This window comes from Macaca nemestrina, chromosome 2, assembly GCF_043159975.1.
Source record: "Macaca nemestrina isolate mMacNem1 chromosome 2, mMacNem.hap1, whole genome shotgun sequence".
Taxonomy (NCBI): Eukaryota; Metazoa; Chordata; class Mammalia; order Primates; family Cercopithecidae; genus Macaca; species Macaca nemestrina.
Genome location: NC_092126.1, coordinates 90,992,951 through 91,010,935, shown reverse-complemented (window position 1 = coordinate 91,010,935; position 17,985 = coordinate 90,992,951). Strand labels below are relative to the sequence as shown.

Sequence of the window (17,985 nt, the reverse complement as noted above, 5' to 3'; positions counted from 1 at the left end):
TCAACAGTAGTAGTTAGGCATATAAAGAAAATCATCTACTGTAGGTAAGCATTTTTTTATTGCTGTTGATAGTAACTTTTTCTCTTTTTTCTAAATATTGTAGAATCTTATCTTTAATTGTATTATGAAAAAATTTGACAGGAAATATCTACATATGGCTCTCTTGTCATAAAAATTGCTTGCTGTCTTCCTTCCTCCCTCACTCTCTTTTTCGCTACCTCTCCTTCTCCATCCCTCCTTTCCCTCCCTCCCTTCCTCCTTCCTTCCCGCCCTTTTTTCCCTGTCCTTTCATTCTTTCCTCCTTTCTTTCTTCCTTCCTTTATATTTCTAAGATTATTAATTTCAGTTGCAGAAAGTTTTTTTAACTTACTTTTTTTTGTTACTGGCTTTTGCATTATTTGATCTGTGACTTAGGAGCACCTACAATGTTTAAACTCCAAATCGTTTTATTCCTTTAATTTTCTCTGCTATAATTTTATCCATTTTTTCTTTATTATTTTAAGAGAATGGACAAGTTAGAGTTTGACATTATTGATTTTTTTATGCAGAATGTTATTCTCCTGCTGAAATTTTGGAGCTGATCTCTCTTAGTTTAGCCTTTTCCCCTTCTTTTTGTTATTTTAAATCTCAGTTTATTTGCTTTGCACCTCTTCATTCTGATTTTTTCTTAACCTGATCTATTTTTATAACTGCATCACCCCATTCTATTTACCATGTCTTTACTCATCCTATGGCGGATACCCAGGGTTTTTTTGTTGAGCAACTTTAAATAACTGTTTTTCTAATTCTTCGGAATAATTTTTCTTCTCATTCCATTTGTATTATTTTCTAACAAATCTTATTTGTGTTTTGTCATTTTACTCATCTTTAAAAATGAGAAAGTCTACTCAAAAATGAATTTTGCCAATATACTGGTGGTGGGTATTTTCATGGGCTCCCCTCAGTAAGGACCACTTTACTTACAAAGTCTCTGCTTGGAAGCAGAGCACAGGGACTTTAACAGGCAGATGGTTAAACCCAGACAAATACATTGTGTCTGCCCTGCACTCATCTCATTCATCTGGTCATTCCCAACTCTATTCCTCGCTTCCTAGGTGCTCTAAAGTTAGGAAAAAAAAATTATATATATATAAATGTATACATTCCTATATATATTTATATATAAATTTATATTTATATATAAAATTTATAAAAAATAAAAATTATATATATAAATATATATATATATATTTAAACTAAAGACTGGAATCTTCATGCATATCTCAGCATTTAGCCTTTACCACCCATATACAATATTTTGCTGGCTTTTGATAAGATGAAGCATCCCATCATCAGTTCTCTCTCTCTCTTTCTTTCTCTCTCTCCTGGTCATATTTTCTTAGCATCATGATATCCAAAAAGCAGCACCTGCACAGTAGAAAAATGGTTAACACATTATGGTTGATTTGGAAGCCCATTTAAATAATACTATCTTTTTAAATAAAAGATAATAAAATAAAATACAAGATTGAGAATTACTATACCTCTATTCCATAAGTAAGAACTAAGCATTCTCAAATATTTTGAGATGTAGGTTATTTCCAAAGTCTATTTTTGTTCGTTACCATTCCTGTTAATCCTGTAGTAAATATCTTCAAGCGTAATTGTGATCTTGTTTGAATGATTTTCTTTACAAGGTCTCAATAGAGTGAAAGGTAAGGTACACTTTGAGAATCTGCTTATATTGTCACATTGCTTTCAAAACAACTCTCCAGGGTTTTAAAGGCATCAGCAAAAAATGAGCTGTCTTGCTTTATTGCAAAGTTACTACACTTAAAAATGCAATTCCAAATGTCTCTTCTTCTCTTTCCCCATGAGAGCCTTGAGGACCCATCATTTTGCTTTCTAGCCCTCTTTTAGGAGATATATTGCTAGAACAAACAAACATTAATGCATTTACCAATTCTGGTAAAATCCTTTCTTGCTATTGGTTTCCTATAGTTTAGATAAATTTCACAGAAATTTCAGTGTGTCAGTAAAAATTACAACCTTGGTGAGAATAGCACAGTGCTGAATGGTTTTAAAACGAGAGAACAGCATTTGGAGAAATGTCATTGTTACTTTGGATCTGAGAAACCTAAATGCAAACACACAAGTCTTTTTTTTCCTTTTTTTTCTTTGAGGCAGAGTCTCACTCTGTCGCCAGGCAGCTGGAGTGCAGTGGCCCGATCTCAGCTCACTGCAACCTCCTCCTCCCAGGTTCAAGTGATTCTCCTGCCTCAGCCTCCTGAGTAGCTGGGATTACAGACACACGCCACCACTCCTGGCTGAGTTTTGTATTTTTAGTAGAGATGAGGTTTCACCCTGTTGGCCAGGATGGTCTCGATCTCTTGACCTCGTGATCCACCTGCCTCAGGCTCCCTAATTGCTGGGATTACAGGCGTGAGACACCATGCCTGGCCAAACACACAAGTCTTATAGTACAAAGGGGAGAATAGGAGGTTCTCTTCTCACTCACCCACCAACCTCATCAATATCTTTCTGTTATCTGGTATCTCACCTTTCCAAGATATGTTTATTCCCTTCATCTGGTTATCACTAAATCTAGATTAATTGGCAATTAATTGATTCCAAAATAGAAAAAATATAGCAAAAGTAATGAAAGCTATTTTTGAACATGCAACCTCTTTGCTCCTCAGCACCATCCTCTAGCTCTCATTAAGCATATCATGTTGCTTGGAATTCAAATGAGTTTATAACAGTTTAAGTTGTATATTTTAGTTGACTACATAACTCAGAAATTCAGGGGAACATATTCTACTTTTTAAATTGATTATGTTTAAAATTGCTTTTTCTGCTTGCATTTTGGCTGAGCAGCTTTAAGAATTAAGTTGATTCTTGCTTGAAAGAAAGGAATAAATTCTTGAAAGAAGACAAAAATAATTGACTCCATTTTTACAGAGAAAACCCAGAGTCCCAGAGGATTTGTAAGTTCCTTCATGAACATTGCTTGTAATGTAAAATAGCGGATTGAAAATCTGGATCTCTTGAACTGAACTGATTTTTTATTTTCAGCATAGTCTTTTCCAGGTAACTGTCACAGTCTCTCAGAAAATTATACATCTTCTTGAATACCAGAGTTAAACAAAATAAAGTTTTGTGTACTCTTTTCTTAAGTTAAAATTCAGGTGACAGCAATGTGTTCAGCTTCTGTCTTTGGAGAAGAAACCTAAATTGAGATTCTTAGTGGGTTAAAGCCCTCACTTGATCCTTTTTATGGATGTTGGCTTGGTGTAAAGATCTGGGCCTTTGCTTCCTTTGGGGAAAAGGCAATATGTCTTTGTCTTGTCGACACCTCCTGTTTGCACTATTTCAAACGTGGGAGGTAATTTTGTTGCTAGTAGAGTTTGTAGTTTGTCCTGGTTGTCTGGAACAGAAAGTAACAAATTCCTTAATAGAAAAAGTGGGCTCCAGATTCCACTCAGTTCCAGTGTTTGTGTGAATTCAAGCTGCTGGTGGAGCAAAGATGCTTCTGACACATGATTTTTCTCCCAAATCTGTCCTTTAATTTAGAACCTAACTGAAGTATTATGTTGGGTATTAATGAGTGTCTACCTGTGATTCATTCTTTAAGCAGAGAAGGAAAACGATACTTCAAATATAGGTAAGAATATAAGGAACAACTACTTTGATATGATACAAGAATGTCTCATTTATGAACTGTGAGTTTCTATGGAGTCTAATGTGATAACTTTAAGGATAATGACCTTTTAAGTTTTCACTTAGAAACTTAGATCAAATGTTCAGAACTAGTACATTGATGCGAAATAAATAAATAAAAATGGATGTTCTTTGTCGCCATCTTGCCTACTAGGATCTCTCTGGGTCTTCACAAGTTCACTATTGCTATATGAAAAAATCCAAACTGCTTGGTATCACACATAGAGTCCTTCATAATTCAGCTTTTCCCAGCAACACAGCTTTCTGTTCCATCACTTCTTCACACAGTACAGCGAGTGGTTTGTTACCAGAATACCTGTGCTTCTTCTGTCTACCTTCTGTCCTCTTCCGTCTTCATAACTGAGGTGCAGAGGGTCAAGTTACAGCGGCTTACAGGCATTGTGTTAACCATCAATAAGGTAGCATACCTTACTTAGCTTTGAAATATTTTGGAGAAATCAGATCTGCTCAACCAGGCAGTGTCAATCCCTAGTGTCCAGGACTAGTTATAAGCAATACACTCTTTCACAGTTTACCTTGACTTTTTGATTTAAAAACATATATGGGTTTAATTGATCAAGGGAAGGGTAAGGCAAATACAACTAGTTGCCCCATCAAATTTTATTCTCTTCTTGGTAATTAACAGTGTTTCAATTTTATTTAGGATAGTCGCAGAATCAACTGTCAATCTTTCTCATTTTTTCTTCTTGGAATGCAGACATGAGCCTGGTGGTACAGCAGCCATTTTGCCACCATGAGGTGACCAGCATGAGGCAAAGGCCTGCACTGTGAGGATGACAGAGGAAAGACAGGAAGAGTTGGATCCCAGATGTTATCACTAAATTGTCATTAACCTTGGATGGTCCATATTGGAATTTTTGTTTATAGAGATAAATGAAATCTTGTTTGAGAGTTTCAATTGTGCCACTGCATACATTGCTAACTGATATAAAGGGCTGACCGGGAATTTGGATATTATAATTTTATTAAACTGTCAATGACTTTCCCACCAGATAAATTAATTGATAGTTATAATCGATGCAGAAAGGACAAAAATGGGGTTTCTGCATGTCTACCCTCATTAGTAGCGGGACAGAGGGGAAAGTCAGCAGCCTGTGTCCCAGTTATTTCCATTCTGGTTTCACTCTTCTCCTACTCCTTATGTCTCTCCACCTCTCAAACACTAGCAAGCAATGTCAGAAGACCCATGTGAGGGTAAGCTTTTGTGTTTACTTGTGATGGTTAATATGAGTGTCAACTTGATTGGATCGAAGGATGCAAAGTATTGTTCCCAGGTGTGTCTGTGAGGGTGTTGCCTAAAAAGATTAACATTTGAGTCAGTGGTCTGGGAGAGGCAGACCCACTCTCAATCTGGGTGGGCACCGTCTAATCAGCTGCATGTGCTGCAAGGATAAAGCAGGCAGAGAACATGGAAGGAGCAGACTCCCTGAGTCTTTTGGCTTCATCTTTCTTTCCGTGCTGGGTGCTTCCTGCCCTTGAACATTAGACTCCAAGTTCTTCAGCTTTGGACTTTTGGACTTACACCAGTGATTTGCTAGGGGCTCTCGGGCCTTTGTCCACATGCTGAAGGCTACACTGTTGGCTTCCCTACTTTTGAGGTTTTGGGACTCTGACTGGCTTCCTTGCTCCTCAGTTTGCAGATGGCCTAGTGTGGGACTTCACCTTGTGATCATGTGAGTCAATACTCCTTAATAAACTCCCCTTTGTATATTCATCTTTCCTATTAGTTCTGTACCTTTAGAGAACTCTATACAATACTGTTCCAGACCTTTAACAAAATATACTGACTAACCAGAGCAAGACTGTGCTAGCTGAGTAAATAACCAAGATAAGCAATCTTGGTTTGTCTACAGACAACCACCCACTTATCTGTTACACTGCCCTTCATTCTCTAGTCTCCTTCTTACCTAGCTCCCTGTATTAGGCAGTTCTTGAATTGCTACAGAAAAATACCCGGGACTGGGTAATTTATAAAGAAAAGAAGTGTAACTGGCTCACGGTTCCACAGGCTATACAGGAAGCATGATGCTGACATCTGCTTGGCTTCCGGGGAAGCCTCAGGAAACCTACAATCATGGCGGAAGGCAAAGTGAAAGCAGGCAGTTCACATGGGTAGAGCAGGAGCAAGATATAGAGTGGGGAGGTGCTATATGCTTTTAAATAACCAGATCTCACAAAAACTCGCTATCACAAAGAAGCACCAAGGTGGGGAGGGTATTAAACCATTAGAAACCACCCTCATGATTCAGTCACCTCCCACCAGGCCCCACCTCCAACACTGGGGATTACAGTTGACCATGAGATTTGGGTAGGGACACAGACCAAAACATATCACTCCCCTTCCCTCCTAGTCCAATCAGCTGTAAATGTTGGATCAGGTCTAGGCTCTAGTCCTTTACCTAGTACCAGCTGAGTCTTGCTTTCCTTCCTTTTATTTCATTCGGTTCCAGAAAAGAGCTTCCTGAATATGCTATCAGTCTCTTCCCTCATACTTCTACCTTATGGAGGTAGAAGCTGCCCCTTCCTCTGACACATGACCCCTTTGATCACGTCACTTGATCTTCTTCTGGTCAAAGAAGGGAACCCAACAGATTTACGGGCAAAAATATATATATGTATTTCCAAGCTTGTTATCAAACCAACTGAGCTGTAATGGCCAAAAGTTGCATTTAAATTAGGATGATTCATCTTTCCTTTCAAACGTTTGAAATCCTGTGTTGAATCAGTCGCTCTCTAGCCAATGGAAGAAAAATGTGTCTTTTCACTTACCAGATGACTCTATCTTCATCTTCAGATGAAGAACTATTTCATAAACTGGTTCAGTTTCAAAAGTGTTCTTTTGCCAATCTCGAAGATAAAGAGCCTCAAGGAGTCAAAATGATTTCATACATTTATATCAAAACTATAACTCTGACTTGAATCCTATTTGGAACAAAATGCAAATACACAGTACTTCAAATATTTTTGAAGAACTAGCAGCTGTACTAGATATATATATATTTTTTAATGGAGTCTCACTCTGTTGCCAGGCTGGAGTGCAGTGGTGCGATCTTGGCTCACCACAGCCTCTGCCTCCTGGGTTCAGGCAATTCTCCTGCCTCAGCCTCTTTAGTAGCTGGGACTACATGTGCATGCCACCACAGACAGCTAATTTTTGTATTTTTAATAGAGATGGGGTTTCACCATGTTGACCAGAATGGTCTCGATCTCTTGACCTCATGATCCACCTGCCTTGGCCTCCCAAAGTGCTGGGATTATAGATGTGAGCCACTGTGCCTGGCCTAAAACTAGAGAATAATTTTTTATAATCTGAAGATTACTTCAGAAGTCGAACCACGGGCAAGGGCACCTACTGGGTAGCCTGTGCCACTCACACATTTTTTTGGAGAAGTTACTGTTTCCAAATGACGCCAATGATTATAAACATCCCTGGGTGCAACAGGGAGTCTTGGTGCATACTATAGTCATGTCCATTTTGAAGAAGCGCTAGTGTATCCAAAAATGTCTGACAGTGTAATTTTGCTCTCTAATCAAAGGTGGCAAGCCTAAATATGGGCAGTTGATTCCTGCCAGGTATATTAGGGTCCTTGTTTGAGAATGTGGAATTGTAACTTAGAGATTTGAGTTGCAATCTAGATATGCTTTAATAGAAAAAGTGAAAATTCAAAAGTTGTTGCAATCAAGATCTGTAATATGGGTTGAAAAGCAAAAAGTTTAGTTTTCAGAGACAGGGAGAGAGAGAGAGAAAGATCAAACAACATCAGACACCCAGAAATAATCACAAATGAGGGATGGAAAGATATGATGTCCCAGCATCCCCAGAGGGTACCAGCCTTTGATTACACTCCATCCATGAAAACCTGCTAATTCCCAGACTTTACATTCTTGAGATGTCCTTATACCTTTATAATATATATAGTCTTTTTTCCCCAAATTTTGTTCTACAAGGGTTCTTTTTTAGAAATAATAAATTTCTATTTTCTGCAGCAAATACTCTTCCAGCAAAGTTCAGGGAAGTACAGTTTTGTTTAAATAATACAAAACTACTTTATTTCACTCACATATTGAAGAACTTGTTTTCTACAAACCATTGTGCTTTTCTTTTAGAAATTTGTAGATGAATTATATATGGGTCCTGCAATCAAAGAATATATGGGGAGAAAAAGACATATATGTAAGTTGGTGGTATGCATGGTAGAAACGTGTGATGGCCATGAGAGGCACGGAGCCCACACAATAAGGAAAGAGATGATTTCCCACAGTGACCCAATACAATTTTAGAAAGAGGTAGAACTTGAGTTTGTATGTGGAAAATGGGTATTATTTGGACATGTGGGGTTAGGATGAAAACTATTCTCGGTAGACAGAATGTGAACATGTCTAGGAGGAACAGGGAGAGTTGTATAAGCAACAGTTCAGTTTCACTAAAATAAAAGGCTTGCAAACAGATGTAGTGATTAAGATTAGAAAGATAGATTAGGGCCAGATTAATAGAGGTCTTGAAAGCCCATGAAATAAGCTTAGACTTTGTCATAACAAATCTTTGGCCCCAAATAGTCAATAAGAATTTTTTTCTTCTTTTTTTTTGAGACAGAGCCTTGCTCTGTGTTGCCCAGGCTGGAGTACAGTGGTGCAATCTCAGCTCACTGCAAACTCTGCCTCCCGGGTTCAAGTGATTCTCTTGCCTCAGCCTCCCGAGTAGCTGGGAATACAGGCGCCTGCCACCATGCCCGGCTAATTTTTGCATTTTTAGTAGAGATGGGGTTTCACTATGTTGGCCAGGCTGGTCTCGAACTCCTGACCTCTGGTGATCCACCCGCCTCAGCCTCTCAAAGTGCTGGGATTACAGGCGTGAGCCACTGTGCCCAGTCAACAAGGATTTTTAAACCAGAGAATGATATCAGCAATGACTCAGGAGGCTGGACCAAGTGGTAGTAGAAATGATGGGCTGTGGTAGAATGAGAAAGCTGGTTCAGGGGTTCATTAAGTGGTAATAAGGGTTGGAGAAGAAAGAATTTTCTTCAGCGGGTTTTTGAGGATTTCAGTGTGATTAAGGAAGAGCAAGGTTTCCATCAAAGTGAGGCAGCCAAACTGCTTCCAGAAGAGGCTGAAAACATAGGATGGTTTGCTCTGAGTGGTGGGAACCACTGGACCCACTGTTAAGGAGCTGGGAGCCTAGTTGACAGAGTAAAGATGTAGATGGCTGGTCTGCGTAGGAAATTAATGAGAACACAGAGGGACACAATAAAGAAAGAGATTTTTATCTAACAAAGCAATTGTAAATTAAAAGGATTAAGAAAATGAAGGTAGGAGTTAGACGGAAGGCATAGGATACAAATCCATATCCAATTAATGTTAATTGCCTAGAGGGTTCCAGGTATATTTATAAATTGAATGACATTTAAATAGTTTCTGTTTTACAGATCTACATAAGTTGAGAAACTTGCTTAAGATAAGCCTATTTTAAGTGGTACAATTGAAATTTGAACCCAGGTTTTCTGGTGTCTTACCTCTTCGATTATAATTCTTTGTATCATATCACATTATCTCTCATCAAGATTAGTAGAGGTGAAGGGAAACAAATATAGAGGCAGACTATGTTTCAGTAGCAATGTTGGTTTCACTGAGTACACAGCCTTCTTAAGCCAGCTTCCTCAAGTGCTGAACCTAGATCAAAGTAATTCCCAGTTAGGCCTCTGGCTGTTAATAAATAATTCATTACATAAAATTACTAAATAAGTTCCAGAGGTAAGAAATTATATAGTTTGATATTGTGACAAAAATCAATAAAATTCAACTATCAGTTTTTTTTCTGGTTTCATAGCTTGTTAATTTTGTGACTATTCATTTGAGTAACTACATCCGAAATATGAGAGTAAAAAGCTAGTGGCCATTTATTCATGTATTATAGATGCCAAATTCCAGAAGTGTGTGACATTTACATGAATATAAAACAAATTTATTGTAATTAATGTTATTACCATGAATAAGAAATAAATTCATAACATCAATATGTAAATACTAAGCAAAGCATGTAATTTGTCTCTTTTTGAAATTAATCTCACATTCACACTAATATGATTTATGTTATTGTAATACACACTATGCCTCTGGAATCAGAGTAGAAATGATTAGTTCTTTATGTGACCTTAATAACAAATAATGTGCTAACAGAATCATAAATATCACCTAAAATTAATTAAATTTTCCCATATTTTTAAAATAGCTTCCTGAATTTGATCCTTGCATAGTAATAGAATGAATGAAAATAAATGTAAGTGCCTCGGCATATTAAAATGTCAAAAGAGAGGACACCTGCAGTCATAGTTCAAGGCATGGATCATAGATCTTAGAATGTTAGAGGCAGGAAGGGTCTCAAAGGTCGCTCACTTCAATCACTTCATTTTGCAGATGAGGGAGAGAAAGACCTAGAGATGCTGGGACTTTTCCAGGGTTCAATGCACAGTTATGAAGTGGCAATGCCAAGAACACAGAGCAGACCTCCTGACTTCAGTCCGTTGTTCTTTTTGCTGTATCATGCTGCCTGAAGAATCATTTTTCATCATCTTAAAATGCTGCCTTATTATTGCATTAGCAAGTGAAAAATTAATGGGTGTACATTCTTTTGCTTTATAAATGAAAAAAAAAAACCACTTCCATTAATTGCAGCAAAATAGTATTTACCATAAAGTGAGCTCAGAGGACAGATTTGTTTCCCACATATCCTATAGCATATCAGCTTTCTAGATTTAAGGACATATTGTCACATTCAAGTGTTTTTAAATGAGTGGCATTTTTATCAAAATAAATAATTTGACTTGTAATTATTAATTGTCATGATGTAAGAGAAATTATTACAGGATTGGTATTGTAGCAAATTTGAAAATTAAAGTAACACTTATTTTTTTCCATTGAGATACAATTCATAAAAAGAGAGACACCGGATCTTAAGTGCACCATTTGATAAGTTCTGACAAGAGCATACCCCACCGTGGTCTACACCTAGATCAAGATACAGAACACGTTAATACCCTAGAGAAATTCTGCTGTCTTCTCCCAGTCAATAATCATCCTTTCCTGAAAGGAACCATAAATATGTTGCTCATGTTTTGACATGACTAGTTGTCTTTATGTTTATTAAGTTGTAGAAGTTTTTGGTGTATTTTGGATATAAGTCCTTTGTCAGATATATGCATTACAATATTATCTTCCGGTTTGTGGCTTATCTATTTAATTACTGTACAGGGTATTTTAATTAGCATAACAAATTTAATTTTGATCACGTAACAATTTTTCTTTTATGGTTTTGCTTTTTTTTTTTTTTTTGAGATAGAGTCTCGCTCTCTGTTGCCAGGCAGAGTACAGTGGCATGATCTCTGCTCACTGTAACCTCTGACTCCCTGGTTCAAGCCATTCTCCTGCCTCAGCCTCCCGAGTAGCTGGGATTACAGACATGTGCCACCACGCCCAGCTAATTTTTGTGTTTTTCATAGAGACAGGGTTTCACCATGTTGGCCAGGCTAGTCTCAATCTCCTGACCTCGTGATCCGCCCGCCTTGGCCTCCCAAAGTGCTGATGTTACAGGCGTGAGCCACCGTGCCCAGCTGGATTTTGCTTTTTATATCCTAAGAAATATTTGTGTATCTCAAGGTATTGAGGATATCCAATTTTTTTCTTCTGGAAGCTATATAGTTTTAGCTTTTATTTTTAGTTCTGAGATCCATCTTAAGTTAAATTATGCATATGGGGAGAGAGATGAGGCAAGGTTTCTCCCCCATGTGGCTATCCAGTTGTCCCACCACCGTTTGTTGAGAAGATGCTTCTTTCCCCCATCATTTCAATTTGGGGGCTTTGTTGAAACTTATTTCATGAAAAACGTAAAGTTTATTTCTGAAATGTCCATTTTACTCCATTGCTCTAATTATATTTTAGGTAATGTTTTTAATTACTATTTATATTTCATTAGTAGATATTTAGCTATTTACATTTTCTATTTTTAAAAATCAGTTTGTTAGTTTTCTCCCAAGGAATTTGTTCATCAAAACTGTTGAACTTACTGGCTGGCTCAAATCATCTCTAATATTTCTTTTTATCATTATAATACTTGTAAGATCTATACTAGCATCCTCACTTTCATTCCTGATATTGATAATCAATATAGTGAGAGAGTTAATCAATTTTAATATAATCTTTTCAAAGAGCCACATTTGGTTTCTTTCTCTGAAATTTATTTCATTAGTATCTGCTCCTATCTTTATTATTTTCATTGTTCTACTTTCCTTGGCTTGAATCTGATTTTTTTCTCAACTTCTTAGGTTAGAAAGTTATGATTTTAACCCTGCTTCTTTTCTAAAATAAGCACATAGAGCTATAAACTCCCTGCTAAGCACTATTTTAATTGCATTTCACAAATCACAATTTTTCATCATTTTTTTCTTATTAAAATATTTTGTAGTTTTCTTTGTAATTTCTTCTTTAACCCATGGATTGCTTAGACCTGGGTTACTTAATTTTCAAATATTTGAGGCTTTTCTATTTTTCTGTTTTATCGATTCTTACTTTAATTCTACAGTGGTATGAGAACATGCTCAGTATAATATCAACCTTTGGAATTCAGACTTTTTAAATGACCCAGGATATGCCCTGTCCTGGAGAATGTCTTGTATGAATTTGAAAGGAATTCAAATTCTGCAGGCCGTTAGCTGCAGTGCCCCTTAAATGTCAATTCGATCAAGTTGGTTGATAAAGTTTTCAAGTTGTTTGTATTCTTACTGATTTTCTCTCAAGTAGGTCCGTTATTTACTGAAAGATTAGTTTTAGAATCTCCTACTATAACTATAGATTCGTCTGTTTCTCTACTGTCTGTCAATATTTGCTTCAATTATTTTGAAACTATACTATTAGGTACATATGCATGTATTATTGTCAGGACTTCTTTATGAATTATTTTTTAAATCATTGTTAACTATTCCTCTTTATCTCTGATAATACTTCTTTCCCTGAAACCTTCATTCCATGGTATATTAATATAACAACTCTACCTTTCTTATGATTGGTATTTGCATGGTACTTTTAAATTTTTATTTAAAATTTTTTATTTATTTTTAATTGACAAATAATTATATATATTTATGAGGTACAATATGATGTTTACATATTAATTTATCTATTGCCATGTATATAGTGGAACGATTAAATCAAGCTGATTAACATATATCCATCACTGTGTTAGTCTGTTTTGCATTGCTATAAGGAATATCTGAAGCTGAGTAATTTATAAAGAAAAGAGATGGCTGGGAGCAGTGTGGTGACTCACACCTATAATCCCAGCACTTTGGGATGCCAAGGCAGGCAGATCCCTTGAGCCCAGAAGTTCATGGTCACCTGGCCAACATGGCAAATCCCTGCTTCTACAGTAAATACAAAAATTAGCCGGACATATTGGTGCACACCCGTAGTCTCAGCTACTCAGGAGGCTGAAGCAGGAGAATTGCTTGAGCCCAGGAGGTGGAGGTTGCAGTAAGCCAAGATCATGCCACTGCACTCCAGCCTGGGTGACATAGCAAGACCTTGTCTCAACCAGAAAGAAAAAAAAAAAGAAAAAGAAAGAAAAGATTTATTTGGTGCATAGCTCTGCAGGCTGTACAGGAAGCCTGGGTTGGTGTCTGCTCCTAGTGAGGCCTAAGGAAGCTTTCAGTCATGGTGGATGGCAAACGGGGAGCCCAAATATCACATGGCAAGAGAGGGAGCAAGACAGAGGAGGAAATGACCAGCTGCTTTAAATAAACAGATCTCAAAAGAACTAGTAGAAAGAGAACTCACCCATTACCTTAGGAGGACACCAAGCCATTCCTGAGAGATCTGCCCCATGACTCAGATACCTCCTACCAGGCTCCACCTCCAACACTGGGATCAAATTTCAACATGAGATTTGGAGGGGACAAATATCCAAACCATATCAATCAACTCATATACTTATTATTTTTTCGTGGTGAGGACATTTCAGAAATACTTTCTTAGCAGTTTTCAATATAAAATACTTTATTATTAACTATGGACACAATTTTGAACAACAGATCTGCAGAATTTATTCCTCCTGTCTAACTAAAACTGGGCAAAGGGTACAACTTTGACCAATATCTCCCCATTGCGTGGTACTTTCAAAAAATAATAACTATATATACACATATAGTTATTATTAAATACATTGTTAACATATTATATATTATGTAATAATATTACTATACTATATAATTATATATAATGTATTTATATATATATATATATTTTTTTTTTTTTTTGAGACAGAGTCTCACTCTGTCCCCTAGGCTGGAGTGCAGTGGCGCAGCTCACTGCAATCTCCTCCTCCCAGGTTCAAGCGATTCTCCTGCCTCAGTCTCCCAAGTAGCTGGAATTACTGGCACGTGCCACCACACCCAGCTGATTTTGTATTTTTAATAGAGATGGGTTTTTGCCACGTTGGCTAGGCTGGTCTCAAACTCCTCATCTCAGGTGATCCACCCGCCTCAGCCTTCCAAAGTGCTGGGATTACAAGCGTAAGGCACTGCACCCAGCTAACTATTTATATTTACATGTAACTCACACACAGAAAAATTTTGTATTTACCGTCTTTATTTCACCTGGCAATCTGTCCTGTAAATAGAGTACATAGCCTATTTATATTTTGGAAAGTAATTTTAATTACCTATTGCCTTTTTAGCTATACCTCTTTTTATTAATTTTATTGGATGTTCTAGGAATTTCAGGATGTATCCTTGACTTTTCAAAGTTTACCTAGAGTAAATATTGTACTAGTTCTTGAAAAATCTATACACCTTGCAACATTATAGATTCATTTATCTCTCCCAATTCCCTTACACTGTAGTTGTCTTATGCATTACATCTAAATCCATTACATACACTACAATGTTATAATTTTTGCTTTAATCAGTCCTAGGTATTGTTTAAAATTAAGATAAAGATAGTCTTTTTTATTTATCCATATATTCAACATTTTTATAATGATAATTCTTGTCTGAAAACCAGAGTTTTCCTTTTGTATTATTTTACTTCCTCATGAACAGCTTCGTTTAGTATGTCTTATAGTGCAGCTATACTGAGGATAAGTTTCTTTTCCCCCCACCATGAACATATGTTTTTTCATTTGTTTCTTGAAAAGCATTTTGTTGGACATAGAATTTGTGGCTGGCTATGGTGGCACACACCTGTATTCCCTGCTACTGGAGAGGCTGAGGCAGAAGGATCATTTGACCCTAAGAATTCGTGACCAGTCTTGGCAACATAAGGTGACCCTGTCTCTAAAAAATTTTTGTTTAATTGGGGAGAGACTTTTTTTAAAAGTATTTTGAAGATGTTTCCCTACTGCCTCTTGCCTTCACTTTTTTTTTTTAACTTATTGTTTGCTCTATACGGTGTCATTTTTCTTTGGCTGCTTCAGGATTTTTCCTTTTATCTTAGGTTTTTAGAAGTTTGACTCTATTATAGTCTCTTGCCATTATATTTTGTACTTTTCCTGCTTTGTACATTATATTTTGTACTTTGTACTTTGTACTATTCATACTCCAAAAACACAATATGTTTTTGGATTTGTAAATTCTCTTTTTTAAAAAAAAAAAAGGGGGGGTATTTTCAGCCATTATTTCCTCAAATATTTTCTCTCTCCTCTTCTCACTCTCTCCCACTGCTGATAGTCTTTTTTTTTTCCTCGTAGTCTACTTTTTTTTTGGGGGGGGATTTCAAAATGTATAACGTCTGTTGATCTATTTTCAAATTTAGTGACTGTTTTCTCGGTCATTCCCTTCTTACTGATCATCTCAGTGGAATTGTTTTAATGTATTGTATTTTTCGGCTTTACAATTCCCATTTGGTTGTTTTTTACATTTTATTCCTCTCTGATGAGATGTCCTTTCTTTTCAGTTATTGTGGGCATATATTATTTCATCCTTGAGGTTAATTATTTTAATACTGCTTTGAAATCCATGCACATTAATCCTAAGAACTGGATCATCTCAGTGTTGGTCTTCTTTGATTGCTATTTTATTACACTAATGAGTACCTTTTCCAGCACCTCATAAATAGAGTAATTTATATCTTGGACATTTGAATGTTATATTGTGGAGACTCTGGATTCTGGAAATTCCTAGTTGGTCTTAAACTGCAAACTCTTTTTCTTGTAAGCAGCTCAACTCTTAGCACAATTTTTTATCCTTAGCTGTAGTCTGTCCCACACATGTATGTTTCAAAGGTAAGTCAGACATTTGGGTTGAGTTTACACAAAGAAATCAGGGCTCTCTTAATCAGTATACACACTTCTTTTATGCAGCTGTGATTTCCACAAACTGTCCTATAGTTCTTCAGACTAGAAAGACTATAAACTTTTCCATTAAAAATTTAATCCTGACATGTTGCTAAATTTCATTTGCCCTCAGGATAAAAGGTGTAAGACCTGTTAACTCATCTTCTGTTGTTGCGTTTTTCCAAGTGTCTGCTTCCCTCCAGAATCTGGCTATGTTTGTTGTTAGCTCTTTGTTGCCGTCAATCACTACTTATTGATTGTTTATTTGTTTGGTTTGCATTTTGTCTAGAACTTATATCATTGTCTGTGACAGGGCATCATCCTCTATGAACTACTCAGTCATTACAGAAGAGGCCCTAGTTTATTTGCATTTAATGCAATTGTTCATCTGATTGGTTTAAGCCTGCCATTTTGCTATTGATTTTCTATATGCATCTGTTCTTTGATATCTCCCTTCTTTTACAGCTTTATTTTGAATATTTTTCAGTACTCTCCTCCACTTTTTCATTGGTATATTAGTCACAACTCTTTGCTTTGCTTTGCTTGTTGTGTGTGTATATGTTTTCTCTACAATCTACATGTGTCTTTATCACATTATATCTTAAAATAATATTGTGCCACTTCAAATATAATCTATAAACTTAACAACACTATGGTTTCATTACCTATCCCGCCTTTGTTGTGCTTTTGTTGCACATATTTTACTTTCATATGTATTTAAAGCCACAATATATTGTTATTTTTGTTTTAAGAAGTTAAATTATCTTTTTTAAAAGTTAAAAAAATTTTAAAAACTATATTTATTCACACATTTATCATTTGCAGATCTCAACAGTTCTTTGTGTGGATCCAAATTTGCATCTACTATATCTATTCTTCTGCCCACAGAATGTTCTTTAACATTTCTTTTAATATTCACCTACTATCAACAGATAGCTCATCATTTGTTTGTCCGAAAATGACCTTGTTTTGCCTTCCGATCTGAGAAATATTTTTATTACATATAAAATTCTAGGTTGACAGTTTTTCTTTTCATTTAGCACTTTAAAAATGTCATCCCATTGTCTCCTGACCTCCATGGTTTCACATAAAAATTTAGCCCTCATTTGAATCATTGGACCCTTATATTTAATGTTTTTTTCCCTAGGTTATTTAAGATTTTCTGTTATATCATTGTATTTCAGAAATTTGACTATGACGTGCCTTGATGTGCTTTACTTTGACCTAACTTAAATGGGTTTTTGTTTAACTTCTTAAACTCATGTTAGCATTTTTCATCAAATGTGAAAAATTGTGTCTATAATAGCTGAATCAGTGCTTCAAATTCAACATACAGAATCTTTGTAAAACTGAACTGTCATATATAACTTAAAGCAAAATTATTGATTCCTTCTTCTATTTGCAGTGACTCTGTCTGCAGAGTAGACCAAAGCTTAACTCATCACTTATTTGTTAGCATGGAAGAGATAACATAAGAACAGAGATACCTGGCCAGACCTACCTCAAATCTGTGCCCTCCTTGGGGGTATACTTATCATGTGGGAGAAATGAGTATAAAAGGAAACACCTCTCATACATACTGATCTTTAGAACAGAATAACCATGCTCACCACAAATGTGGTTAAGCTCTGACTGATCACATTAGCAATTTCTCCCTCAAATGATGAGCAGAATAATTAGAAGAGGTAGCCAGACAGGTGGCTTTTCAGTCAAAAGGGATAGAAGATTCCATGTCAAATAACATAGGCAGAGGGACTTTGTCAATACTTTTGAGTCATAATGAGCAAACCACTGACAGAATTCACAGCAAGATATTAGATTCAATCAGAAAAAGGTTTGAGGGACAATGTATATGGACGTGTAGGAGGAACTGGGGTGTAAGTCTAATCCTGGTAGGAAAACTGATTTCAAAAATTTCCTTGATAATCTGAGAGAATAATGGTGCCACT

General features: G+C 36.3%; 1 long non-coding RNA gene across 1 annotated transcript in view; it reads right to left on the bottom strand.

The window, feature by feature from the left end:
- Positions 1-9,354: 9,354 nt before the first annotated feature.
- Positions 9,355-17,985, bottom strand: part of LOC105489982 (uncharacterized) — a 47,934-nt gene continuing 39,303 nt past the window's right edge. Inside the window, exon 3 of the long non-coding RNA XR_011619378.1 lies at positions 9,355-9,387. This is a non-coding gene — a long non-coding RNA (uncharacterized lncRNA). The remainder of the gene's footprint in view (positions 9,388-17,985) is intronic.